Here is a 13,946-nt window from a genome sequence, read left to right as displayed (position 1 = left end):
CCAGGAGGTGAGCCTATTGAGAACTCAGTCCTTTGCAGTAAGGTTAAAATCTCTAACAGAAGAAAACTGAAGCTGAGTTTATGTGAGTCTTTTCACAAACAGCAGAGCCTACACTGGAATCCTTATGGAGTCCATCCTCTTTGCAGCATCTCAGTACCAAATCTTTCTTTTTTTCCATTAATGTTTCTTTATCTTTATTGTTGAGACCATTACAAATGTCCCCCTTTGAACCCCACTGACCCCCTCCACCCCACATCTATCCCACCCCCAGGCCCTCCCCACACCAATGTCCCCGTCCATGGGCCGTGCCCATAAACATGCAAGTTCCCTGATCAATCTCTCCCACCCACACCCCCTCCCCGCCTTCCCTCGGAGACCCCTCAGTCTGTTCCATGCTTCTATGTCTCTGGATCCACTTTGTTCATCAGTTTATTTTGTTTATTATATTCCACATATAAGTGAGATCATGTGGTACTTGTCCTTCTCTGACTGGCTCATTTCACTTAGCTTAATACTCTCTAGTTCCCTCCGTGCTGTCCCAAAGGCCAAAAGGCCCTTCCTCTTCACAGCCGCATAGTATTCCATGGTGTAAATGTCCCACAGCTTTTTTATCCACTCATCTACCAATGGGCACTTGGGTTGCCTCCAAATCTTAGCTATTGTGAATTGCTCTGCTATGAACATAGGGGTGCATAAATTCTTTGCGATTGGTGTTTGGGGTTCCTTAGGATATATTCCTGGAAGTGGGATCACTGGGTCGAATGGCAGGCCAATTTTTAATCTTTTGAGGAAACTCCATACTGTTTCCACAGTGGCTGCCCCAGTCTGCATCCCCACCAGCAGTGCACTAGGGCCCCCTTCTCCACACCCTCGCCAGCACTTATAGTTCGTTGACTTGTTGATGGAGCCATTCTGAAAGGTGTGAGGTGATACCTCATTGTGGTTCTAACCAAATCTTCTCCACTTTTACTTTTTTACCAAAAAATTGCCAATGCAATGAACACAATCATTTTTTAACAGTGAGAATAAATCCTAAGCTTCCCTTTAAGTTTTTTCATCTTGACAGTATATTCCAGATTGAAAAATCTCACTCATCAAGAAAATATTATAGCCTGAGCACTTAATAATGTTAGCTTTCCTCTATCTCTATATTTCATCAGCATATGAAACCCTCTAAATTTTTTTCCTCTGGGAACAGCAGGCTTGAGTCTGAACATTAGAAGTGGCTTCATGTCAAGCTCCGATCTGTGAGGAGCCAGACCACTGACTGAATGTAAATGACAAGCTCTCAGCTAAATATTGAGGTCACTCATTGTGCCAGATATTAAGTCTTTTAGAAGGTCCTTTGTGTTGGAAAACAGGCCGAATAAGAGGACGTTACTGAGTTGGCATAATCTAAAATTTCTTGGCCGAGAAGATGAGGGTGGTAGGTAGAGAAAAGTAGAAAAGATCCTCCCACATGCTGGCGAACCAGGAGATAGAAGGACTCCAAGTAAAAGCGCAGAAAGTGTCTGAGTCTTCTGGAGCTAGAGTGTATTTTGACCTATAGCCCTGAGGAAAGAATAAAGCTTATAAGAACCAGAAATGTATACTATAGAGGCTAGTGGCTTATAAACACTGCTGCCTTGGGATTCACAAGGAAAATGGGCATAAATTATAAACAGTAGGTAGTGTTGGAAACGTGTTAATCTTTGGAGAAATTTTAACTGGACATAGAGAAACAGGGTCTAAACTAAAAGACATTCTCAGTACCTCTGGAAACTACTACATTTCAGTTTTTGCCAGTGTAGTGAGAATTGGCATCTAGTAGTTGTAACTGGCAAAATGAGATGAGAAAATTAGATTATTAGCTTCTGGCAGTGACTGATCTTTGCATGGTATAGGTTTGGCTTTCTAGAATGTCATACAGGTGAAGTCATGCAGTATGTAACCCTTTCAGACTGGCTTCTTTCACTAAGAAATATGCATTTAAGGTTCCCCCGTGTCTTTTCATGGCTTGATAGCTCATTTCTTTTAAATGGAATAATATTCCATTGTATGACTGTAACACTGTTTATCTTTTCACTGATTAAAGAACAAGTTGGTTGATTCCAAGTTTTGGCAATTATAAATAAAGCTGCTATGAGCGTATTTGTGCACAGGTTTTTATGAGAACATGAGTTTTCAACTCATTTGAGCACATACCAAGGACTGCAATTGCTGGGTTGCATTGTAAGAATATGCTTAGCTTTATATGACACTGTCAAACTGTCTTCCAAAGGGACTGCACCGTTTTGCATTCCCATCAGCAATGCTCTGCATCCACTTGGCATTTAGTATGGAAGTGTTTTGGATTTTGGACATTCTAATATGTGTGCAGTGATACCTTATTATTGTTTTGGTTTTCATTTCCCTAATGACATATGATGTTGAGCATCTTTTCACAAGCGCTTCTTTGCTCTCTGCACATATTCTTTAGCATATATTTCTCTTCAGATCTTTGGCTCATTTTTTAAGTGGTTGTTTGCTTTCTTATTGTAGAGTTCAAAGAGTTTTTTGATATATTTTAGGTACCAAACTCTTTATCAGATAAATATTTTGCAAATATCTTCTCTAGTCTGGGGCTTTTCATTCTCTTGAAGGTGTCTTTTGCAGAGTAAGGAGCTTTTAATTTTAGTGAAGCCCAAATTATCAATTTTTACTTTGACAGATTGTACTGATGGTGTTATATTAATGGGCCAAAATTGGCTCCTGTGTTTCAGCTTAAAATGATCCTCGTGTTTTCATTTCTTCACATCAGGCTAGGGCCACTAATCCAAAGCCCACTGACACCCAACTCAAATTCTTACGTATCCAATTGCTTTAAATAGAATCCAAGTAAAACATCCTTCGCGATTTAGAGCCTACCTACTTTGCATGCCCTGTGAGACTGCATCCAACATCTGCCAACCATAAATAAGACAAACCCTGCAGCTGGAAAGGACCAGACACTGCTGCTGCCTTGGGAGCCCTCCCACCCAGAGACTCCCCACCTTGCTGCCGAGCAACATCACCCAGACACGCAAAGCCCCCTCTGACATCCTCTCTGCCCCAGGAGGTCCATTACTCCCTTTCTGGGTAATGGCCTTGGCCGCTGTCTCTGGAGAGTCCCTAGTTGGGAAGGACGTCTGCTCTCGTGCGTTCCTGTTTAATAAACATTGTTATGTGTTACTGCTTCTTGTGACCCTGTTTCTCCCATGATCTACCCCAAATCCTCAGATTTACCATGGTGTTTATCTAAAACCTTACTGCCAAACAGAAAGCCACCTACACGTCTCCTGCCCATCTTCTGGAAGTTTGTTTTTCAGTCTGTGTACCACTGCACACGTATCAGAGTGGCTAAGATCCGAAGCACTGACCACACTAAATACTGCACTGGACACAGAGCAACAGGAATGCTCCCTGGTTGCTGATGGGAATGCAAAATGTACAGTGCCTTTGTAAGTCTGCGCTTTGCATTTAGGTCTATGATCCATTTTGAGTTAATTTTTGTGAAAGGTGTAGGCAGAGTCTGTATCTAGACTATTTTTTTTTGCACTTGGATGTCCAGTTGTTCTAGCACTCTGTTCAGAATATTACCCTTTCTTCACTGAATTGTCTCTACTCTTTGTCAAAAATCCGTTGGCTGTATTTATGTAGGTTTATTTCTGGGCTCTTGCTTCTGTCCCGTTGACCTGTTTGCCTGTTCTTTCACCAGGGCCACACTGTCTTGATTATTGTAGCTTTATAGTAAGTCTTGACGTCAGATAGTGTCAATCCTATGATTAGGGAAGACTATTTTAGTATACCCAGAATTTAACTTAATGTTTTATTTAATATTTTGTGCTTATATTCATAAGTGAGATTGGATGTTGTTGTATATTTAAAAAAAATATTTTTATTGCCTGGTTGGCATGGCTCAGTGGTTGAGCATCGACTTAATGATCCAGGAGATTCCCGGTCAGGGGACATGCCCGGGTTTTGGGCTCAGGTCCCAGTGGGGGGTGTGCAGGAGGTAGCCGATCAATGACTCTCTCATCATTGATGTTTCTATCTCTCTCTCTCCCTCCCTCTGAAATCAATGAAAATACATTGATTTAAAAACAAACAAAACATTTTTATAAATGTTTTGTTTGTTTTTAAGTCTTAAAGTCTTTTTCAAAAGCAGTGTTAGGTTCATAGCCAAATTTAGAAGGTACAGAGATTTCCCATATTCCCCCTACCCCCGCACATGCACAGACTCCCCCCATTAGATATCCAATTGCTCCAGCACCATTTGTTGAAAAAGACTATCCTTTCTCCATTGAATTGCTGTAGATTGATGTCAAAAAGTCAGGTGAGCATATTTATGTAGGTCTGGATTCTGGATTCTCCCGTCTGTTCCACTGACCTACGTGTCTGCCCTTCACCAAGACCACGCGCCTTGAGCGCTGCGGCTGTGCGGTGCCTTCAGAGCTGGTGCCTCTTCCTCTCTGGCAAGATTGTTTTAGCTATTCTGGGTCCTCTACCTTTCCATGTAAATTTTAGAATAAGCTTGTCTATAGCTACAAAACACCTTGCTGGGATTTTAATGATATTGCGTTAAACATACAGGCAAATGGAGGATAATTGACATCTTTACTATGTTGAGTCTTGGACTCAGCACATCTTTCCATTTTTTAGCTCTTCTTTGATTTCTTTCTTTTAAAAAAAAATATTTTTATTGATTTTAGAGAGAGGAAGGGAGAGGGAGAGAGAGAAAGAAACATGAGTGGTGAGAGAGAGTCATTGATCGGCTGCCTCCTGCCTGTCCCGCCCTGGGGACCGAGCCCGCAGCCCGGGCATGTGCCCTGCCTGGGAATCGAACCGCTGTTTCCTGGATCCTAGGTTGATGCTCAGCTGCTGAACCACGCGGGTTGGGCTGATTTCGTTCTTGAGAGGCAAACTTGAGAATTAGATAGAGGAAAAGCACTTTGCTCTATAGTGATGATGTATGAGATTTCTCTCCCGATGAACACAAAAAATTATGCTAAATATTAATATAAACGTGTATATTCTCTAAAGACAACATATTTAAAGTAACTTGCAGAATTTCTACAAGGTTTTAGACTAAAACTTTATTATTAAAATCATATCACTTGCCAAAAACATGCAAACCACATATATATTTTGGCTTCTTTTTATGTTATATCAGGATCCTCTCACCTCTCAACTGCAGTTTACAACTGTAGTTGGTCATGGATGACTTTGGCTCATGACTTTGTAGTTTATTCCAGGCTAAAGATTTCAGAAACAAAGCACCTCCATCTATCTCTGTCTTCAGCCCTCACATGAGGAGCCCGTTGATCAGCTTTCTTTATTGACTTTTTATTTGGAGAAGTGACACTTGTACTAGACATCCAATAAGTCACTGGTCATTTCCTTCTTTGCATGGTTCTGAATTTCAAAAAACTATATGTATGTATGAAGTAGATCATTCTGTTACATAGGAATAATGTATAATACCTAGTAAGTGTCTCCCCCACTCAAAACATACATGTACGGACAAATATATATAGCCTTACTGGTTTTTATAGGTTTATAAATGAGAATTAGATTGACAGGGTCTTTTTGATGTTTCCTAAGTGAAAATTTAGTTCACATTATCATTATGATACGTCATTGTATTTATGTATAGATTACTTGGGTGCTTTATATTGTGTTCATTAACATTTTTCAGTACACTTTTACATGTATGATCTTGTTTTGTTTCTTTCACAACCCAGCTTTATAAAGTATCTTCGTTTACTTATTTTTTTTAAAGGTCAAAGAGTTAACTTCTAGTGGCCCTGAGGCCAGGATATAGATCTTCTGACACCAGGCTTTTTGCAGTAAACATCAATCTCTCTGACTAAAGTCTCAACACAGGATGAAAGAAAACATGGAGCAGAATACTAAAGGAGTTTTTTTGTGTGCTTCATTTAGAAGTGTCATCTGTACCCAGGAAACTGCTAATTGCCAACGTGGTGTTAACTCACTGCTCTGTGTCTGTTAACTCACTGCTCTGTGTCTTATCTATGACTAAACATTATTCAGCTCCTGCTGATTAATTCTGATATGAATCAGATAATTTCATCATTGGCTGACATTCACGTTTTAGCCATATCTCTACAAGCAGCCTCCTACCCTGTAAGCCCCATACCCCAGAGACTATTAGTAGTTATTTTTTAATGACTATAAAATGTTTATTAGTAGTTATTTTTAAAATTGTGATTCATAGAATTGCAATTTATAAATTGCCAAAAATGCATAGAATAATTATTGTATAGAAAACAATGTTAGACTCATTATATTCCAATAAATCTAACTTCCATTCAGAATCCTGTACAGAACAGGAGACTAAATTTAGGACTCAATTCTTCATATGCTCACAGATTTAACCGGAGAATCCATCTCCGCTTTATATGAACAATATAAGTTTCTTTGTTTATTCAACATGCTGCATATTTATTTTATTATAAAAACTGTCTGTTCACAAGGCTTTAAAATAATTGAATCTATTTGTTTCATTTTCCCTGATGTATTAATATTTTTTTGGCATGGTGCTTTAGAAAATATATGACACAGAAAGCAGCCTAATTCTTGTCACAGCTGCAACCTTACTGAGGCAGAAAATTTGGCATTTATATAAAATGAAACCATCTCTAATGCTTTGTTTGCCTTTCTGGAGTCGCCTTTGTTTAATTGCCATGTCTGGAGCCTCTAAAAAGGGACTGCTTTTAGGAATAAGGGGACGGGAATGAGGGGATGCTGATGATATGTAAATAAAATGGTGATATAAAAGAAAATTGATTTCCCCCCAAGCTGCAGTCTGTGGAGGTTGCCTGCCTGTCCCTGATAGCTGTGTGAGTCAGTCTCTGATTCGAGAATTACAATAATGACCCCTCCCAGGCCAGGGTTGCCCCGCTCCAGTTGCCATGGTGCCAAACTTCCCTCTCATAGCCCAGCGTTGTTATTGCTCATTGTGTTTCTCTGTGCGCTGATGGGTGCTCGGGCCGGGCTGGTGTCCGCCTTGCTTCCCATTGTTGTATAACATCTGGCACAGTGCTGCCAGGGTGGGTGGGGAGGCGCTTAATAAAGGTTTGCTCAATAATTTTCTTCTATAATTTTCTGTTTTAGGCAGCTTTATTGAGGTAAAATTGACATACAAACCCCTGCATAGTTAATGTACACAATTTTATGAGTTTAGACATATGCACACACTCATGAAACCCTCACCACGGTCAAGCTAATAAATATATTCATCACCTTTGAAAGTTTCCCCCTCTTTTTGTAGTGAGTATACCACAGAAAATTCACAGCCAGACTTGAATGTATGACCCTTCGTTGTCACATCTTCCCACACTACTTGTACAGTCACGTCTTCCTGCCTGTCCCCCATCCCTCTTACAAATGTTGTACAAAGAAAACCATTCTTAAAATAAAATGTATGGGGGGGAGAATAAATACAGGGAAACTATTACTTATCACTATTTGCCTATGTACTTTCCCCAAAGGTTTATAAAGTACTCCTCTGTAGGCAGAAAGTAAAATCATTTAAGCAAATAGAAACTCTAAAATGTTTGTAGCATTTAAGATGCATGCAGTGTAATGCATGGGACTCATGGGTGACTTCAGAGAGAGGGTGGCACTGATACGGCTCTTGATGGCTCTTGAGGGCCGTGTAGGATTTTCTGTTTGGAAGAGGGGAGCAACGTTTATAATGGCAAGGTGATGTGGAAGGCAAAGCGTGCTCGGGGACGAGCGAGAGGTGAGTGCCGGGAGATGAGGCTGGAGAGCTAGGCCAGCATCCGATTGCACAGAGATATTAGTAAGCTTGAGCTTTTTCTTTTGAATAACTAAGAGCCATTGGAGATGCCAGCTGGAGGCGATGTCGTTAGATTTGACTGCTGAAATAGCACGGTGTATTTTCCCAGCCCCTCGCTTCCCCTGGCGTTCTGTCACTACTCCCAGCAGGTGGTCAGGAGCACCCCGGGTTTTTCAGCTTCCCTCTTTCAGGAAAGTCTCGCTCTTAAATTAGTCATTGTACCCGTGTTTCTCTGAAATTCATATATTGAAGCCTAATCCCCAACGGGATAGCGTTAGGAAGGAGGTGGAGCCGTTGGATGGTGATTAGAGCATGAGGGTGAGGCCTTCGTGAATGAATCAGGGCCCTTGTTACCCCAGAGAGCTCCCTCCTGCCATGTGAGGACAGAGCGAGAAATGGGGCATCTGTGAACCAAGAAGCGGGGCCTCGCCGGATTACAAGCCTTGATCTCAAACTTCCCAGCCTCCACAGCTGTAAGAAATGAATTTGTTTATAAGCCACCCAGTCTATGGTACTTTGTGATCTCAGCCCCGATGGACTAAGACACGCTTTGTCATTTAATTGTGCTTCTTTTTACCAGACATCTGCAGTTGTAACATTCCTCACCTCCCTGGCCCTCTTAGAAAACTCTGTTTCACTTATGTGGTTACATATATACTTTTGCATAAATTCATTAATGTGATTATGTCAAATAAGCTTTTTAGTGCATTTTAATAACAAATTTGATTCCTTCCATAGTTTTTTCCATGCATAGATAAACAGTGTCACATCCACCTCCACACATAAACACATATGTACGATCTGTGCCATCATATGTTTTATAAAAAATGGAATCATACTATACACACTTTACTGAATGTTCATTTCTTCCTCATAAATAACTAGAAATATCACTGAATTAACTGGTATAATTCCAAGGCATTCTTTTCAAACTGCACAGCTATGGTTTCTATGTTATATATATATATATTTAAAATATATCTTTATTGATTTCAGAGAGAGGAAGGTAGAGGGCGAGAGAGATAGAAACATTAATGATGAGAGTCATTGATTGGCTGCCCCCCAGAGGTCCCCGACTGGGGATTGAGCCCGCAACCCAGGCATGTGGCCTGACTGGGAATACGAACCCTGATCTCCTGGATCCTAGGTCGATGCTCAACCGCTGAGCCACGCCCAGCTGGGCTCTATGTAATATGTTTTCAGTCAACTTCTTATCAATGGGTTTGTTTCCAGTTTTTCATCATTAAAGTGCAATAAACATTCTTAGGTATATTTTTTTCCATGGGATACCCCCAAAGCACAGTTGCTTGGTCAAAAGACATGTATAATTATAATTGCAATAGGAGGTGGCAAGATTGCTTTCCAAAAAGATCGCAGCACTCCATTTCCCATGGCATTAGGAAGGAACACCTGTTGTTCAGGTCGCATCCAGGGATAAATAGTATAGTTCTTATTGTTGCTGGCCTGATGGGTATAAAATATCTTATTTTCCTTTTAATTTGCATTTCTCTGACCACCAGTGAATTTCAGCCTCTCTCTTGTGATGGTCTTGTCTATTTGATTTGCATTTCTATGAGTTATTATTTATATCTTGCTTTCCAAGTTCTCTGTCCCTTCATATCCTTTCTTGATTCCATTCTCCCTGGCCTCTGTTGCCACGGTGTCCCTGAGTACTGTTAAAATTCTCATTTTAAAACATGAACTCACTCCTCTGTACAGGTCTCTCTCTTGGGAGAGTTAGTATTCCTTATTCAAGCTGGATAAACTCCAGGCAGGAGGAACCAGGAGATTCACTCACATCCCTCTTCTGGGGCAAAATGGATGAACAAACCACAAATTTCCAGCTCCTAAAACATCTGAATGAATTAGGTGCCTGATCAAGAAATGCAGGTCTATAGCTGCATTTCTTGGGATATGGTCTCTCTGGCTGTGTCAAATACCATCTTTGAAACATGAACCAGCCTGCAAGCAAAGCATTCCCTGGGCACACCAGGGTTTCAGAGTGACAGATGTGACTCTGAGGTCACTGACGGGATGGCGGGTCCCTCTCGGTGATTAGTGCCTGTGCTCACCACCCTAATCTACCCCAGCCACCTGCGTGCGTCCGGCTGCTGCTAGTCAACAGGGAGCACAGCCGCTGCCGAGGAGGTGCTGAGCACTCACCGAGGCCAATCCTTCCCCCAGGAGCCCTTTAATAATTAAAATGATGTGGATTGCTGATCTCCTTGTCACTACAATGAAAGAAAAAAAAAAATCAAAAGAACTCAGTCTTGTCTTTATTATTAACATCATCTGACTTTCTAAGGAGAGGCTGCCAGAGGACTAATGCCCACTAGGAATTTTCTGTTTCCAGCCACCACCTGAAATTATCCATCTGCTCACCTCACCCTCACCCAGCATTAATTAGCTGAGAGCACAGGCTGCTCTAACTGGTTCTAACCTGTTGGATCCATAATAACACAAAAAAAGACCTCTCTGCTTCCTTTTTCAAAGCAGTAATCTCTTTGATACCAAAATAATTATATAACTAGAGATGTTAAGGTGGAAAAGACCACCCCTGTACATTTGACAGGTCCCCAAATCAAATCAAGAGAGAGTGACTTGCTCAGTGGTTAGAGCATCAGCCCTCGGGCTGAAGGGTCCTCGGTTCGCTTCCGTCCAAGGGCACGTACCTCAGTTGCAGGCTTGGTCCCCAGTTGGTGTGTGGGAGAGGCAACCAATAGATGTGTCTCTGTCACATCGATGTTTCTCTCTCTCCCTTTTACTCTCTCTGAAAAGCAATGGAAAAAATATCCTCAGGTAAGGATTAAAGAAAAAGAGTGACTTGCCTAGTTACAGTTAGTCAATGTCAAGGTCAAGATCTTAAAAGTGTATACCTTGACAACAAAATCATCATGTATGATTTTCAGGGAACCTGCGAGACCTCTAAAATGGCATGAAAATTTTGTATCATCTTTTTTTTTTTTTTTGGCAGGAAAGAGTCCATGGTTTTCATCAGATTCCCAAATAGGTCCCAGGTTGAAAATGAGTTAGGAGTTACTATTCTCTAGGAAGCTCAAGTGCTCACTCCGGTTGCCAGGAGGGGACTCTCACATGAGCAAGGGCAAGTCGGAAACCTCAACAGTATCCAATAGGACCCACATAGCAGAAGGCAAAGAACTTTTGGTGGAGGGGCAGAGGATGCTAATTCTCTTTCAAATTTTGATTTTATTCTCAATGTGCTCTTCTCTCGCGCGAGGTAAACATGATCAAATGGAGCTCTGAGTGCCCCTATTTAGGTCTTTCCTTTATTCTTTGACTGCTGAGGGACTCTATGGTGAAGCTCAGGGGATGGATAACTGGAGGGATGGACTCGGCAGGCTCCGCTCAAGGCCCCTTCCGTTCTCAACTATCTTTAGTGAGGAAGAGGAAGAGGGTCAGCTAGACCAGCTTGCACCAAGAAACAGAAGACAGCTGGTTGGACACTTGCCCAGACTTTCTTTGACCCAAAAGAGTAGCAGGAACTGAGACTTTCATGCTATTCAGTCCAATTCCAGAGCAAGAGACAAGACCTGAGCTTCACATAGGAGCCTGACTAGCAATAGGTGCACGCATTTACCTGGAGGGGCCAATATGTGCATCCCTTGGAGGCCCAGCTGAGGAATAAGTGGCTCCATGGGGATACAGAACATGGAGATGGGCCACATTTGACATGGCTGACATAGTTTGCCATGGACTATCCATGGCATGTAACGGCATTCAGGCATCCAGCAGACAGTGGGCTGTGCTGAGGAAAAGCAAACTCATTATAATAGCAATGCCAAGAAGACTGGATTTGCAAAGTAAGTCTGGCGTACACTGACCAGCACGCATTTATATACATTCATGTATATGCATATGCGCATAGGCACACATTTATGTGTGTGTGAAAAATGCTTTTCTGTGGTAACTACAAATGACTTTAAACCACCGCTCCTTTAGATGATCCACACCACTGGTGTTCTTCAATGATGGAAATACTCAAGAAATAGGGACTACTCTTCTAGCCTCCTCTTTTATCTTATCTAGATTAATGTCCAAGTGTCTAACATGTCTAAGGACAATACGGTACCTCCTTCCAGTAACCAGCAAATGGCATCTGTTGCTGTTAATCCTGTGCTAGGTCTCAGGGTCTCCTGCACAGCTTAACTTCAGCCTCGGTCAGCTTTGGTCTCAAAGCTACTGCATCAATGTCCTGTGCCTTCAAAGATTATTCATTGGTTCTATAAGTATTTATTGAGGGCACACTTTGTGAGTCCCTGTTCCAAGAGCTGGGGACACAGAAAGCAAACATCACTGCCTTTTATAGAACTTGCATGTTGGTGGAAGGAGGTAAGCAAACGAATAAATAAAAACAATTATATGAGCTGGGGATAACTGCTATGAGAAAAAGAGCAAGCGAGAGGGATGGAGCTGTCAGAAGTCAGGGAGGGGCGGTGTGTGCATATATCATTTAAGGTATAGAAGGCCTCACTGAGAGAGACATTTGAGCAAAGATCCAAAGGAGGTAAGAGTGTGCCCTGTAGGTGCCTGGGGAGAAAGAGCTCTAGGAGGAGGGAACTGCAAATGCAAAGGCCCTGAGGCAGGAGCATACTTGGAGGCTAGTATGGCTGAAGCAGAGTGACCAGAAGGTCAGAGAGGTGACAGTGAGCCACAGTTTGGCTCCCAGGAGTGGAATCTGACTCTGATACATCTTTTGATTAACTTTTTTCTAAGTTGCTGAACAAATAACCACATTTTCTTCCAAAACATTTAAACATGAGATGCCCTGGCCTGTGTGGTTCAGTTGATTGGGCATCATCAAGGGCACTGAAAGGTTGCTGGTTCAATTCCCATTGAGGGCACACACCTGGGTCATGGGCTCAATCCCTGGTGGGGGGCAGTCAGGGCAGCTGATTGATGTTCTGCTCTCACATCGATGTTTCTCTCTCTCTCTCTCTTCTTTCCCCTCTCTCTAAAATAATCAAGAAAAAAAAAATTTAAACATGAGAAAGGTAGTTTCTGGAAAAAAGCTTTGATGATGATTTTCTCGTAATCTCTTTTTGTTTCTTCCAATTCTTGTCTCCTCAGACCTTCTTTAACTCTCTAGTTGTCCATATTCTTGTTACATGGCTTAAGATTTTAACCTTCAAACTCAAAACTCAGGGGAGATCCAGAGGCAGCTGTATGTCAATAAACCAGACCCACCAGTCACGTGCTGGGAGAGAAAAGTGCCACTAGGGGAGAGGCCCCTGGACCAAGGTGGGCACTGGCTCTATGCACAGCACAGACTGGGCTCCTGTCTCTGGCATCCTGAGAAGGACCTGTTGGCTTCTGTTCACTGCCTGCTGTCACTGGCCATTTTTGCACCCACTGCTGCTGCTCACACATGGTGGCCACAAGCAAATAGGAGATCAGTCCTGGTTGTAATTCAGGGCTTCACTTCTAAGCCATGGTAGAATTCCAATGAGGTCCACTACCCACCTGCCTCCAAATCCGCTTGCCTTCCTTATGTTCTTGTAAACCTTGGTCACTGGCCACATACCATCATCACCTATGACAGTTACCAGGTCGAGACCCTGGGTAGTCAGCAGATCATGTTGACTGTTCCTCCTGATTACAATTTGAATCTATTCACTCCTTTCCTCTCCCCTGCTATGAGCCTCGTCCATCTGGTCATTGCTGTCCTGGCCAAACAACTCAATGTGGCCCCCCGCTGTCCTGCCCAGCCCATTCCCTTCAGAGTAGTGAGATCACTTTTCTAGACTGCAAATCTGAGCATTTCACTCTTCTGGGTCACTAAGAATGAAATCCACAATCATCCATCTGGCCAGCCAGGGGTCTGCGTGATTTCCCCCCTCACCTGGTTCTCTAGCTTATTAGGACTCACCTCTCTCTCTTGTTTCCAAAGCTCCAGCCTTTCTGCCTCTTTTAGCTCTCAAACATGCCAAGTTACTTCCATCTCAGAGACTACACTTGCCATATCCTCTACCTGAAACACCCTTCTCTGTGCCCTCCTCGCCTCTGTAACTCCTGCTCACCTGTGTGGTCTTAGCAAGAGTGGATCTTCCCCAGGAACACCCTTCCTCCTACTTGATTAAATTAGATACCCCTCCTCTATGGATTT

Source organism: Miniopterus natalensis, chromosome 4 (assembly GCF_054644295.1).
Source record: "Miniopterus natalensis isolate mMinNat1 chromosome 4, mMinNat1.hap1, whole genome shotgun sequence".
Lineage (NCBI taxonomy): Eukaryota > Metazoa > Chordata > Mammalia > Chiroptera > Miniopteridae > Miniopterus > Miniopterus natalensis.
This window is presented reverse-complemented; position numbering follows the sequence as displayed.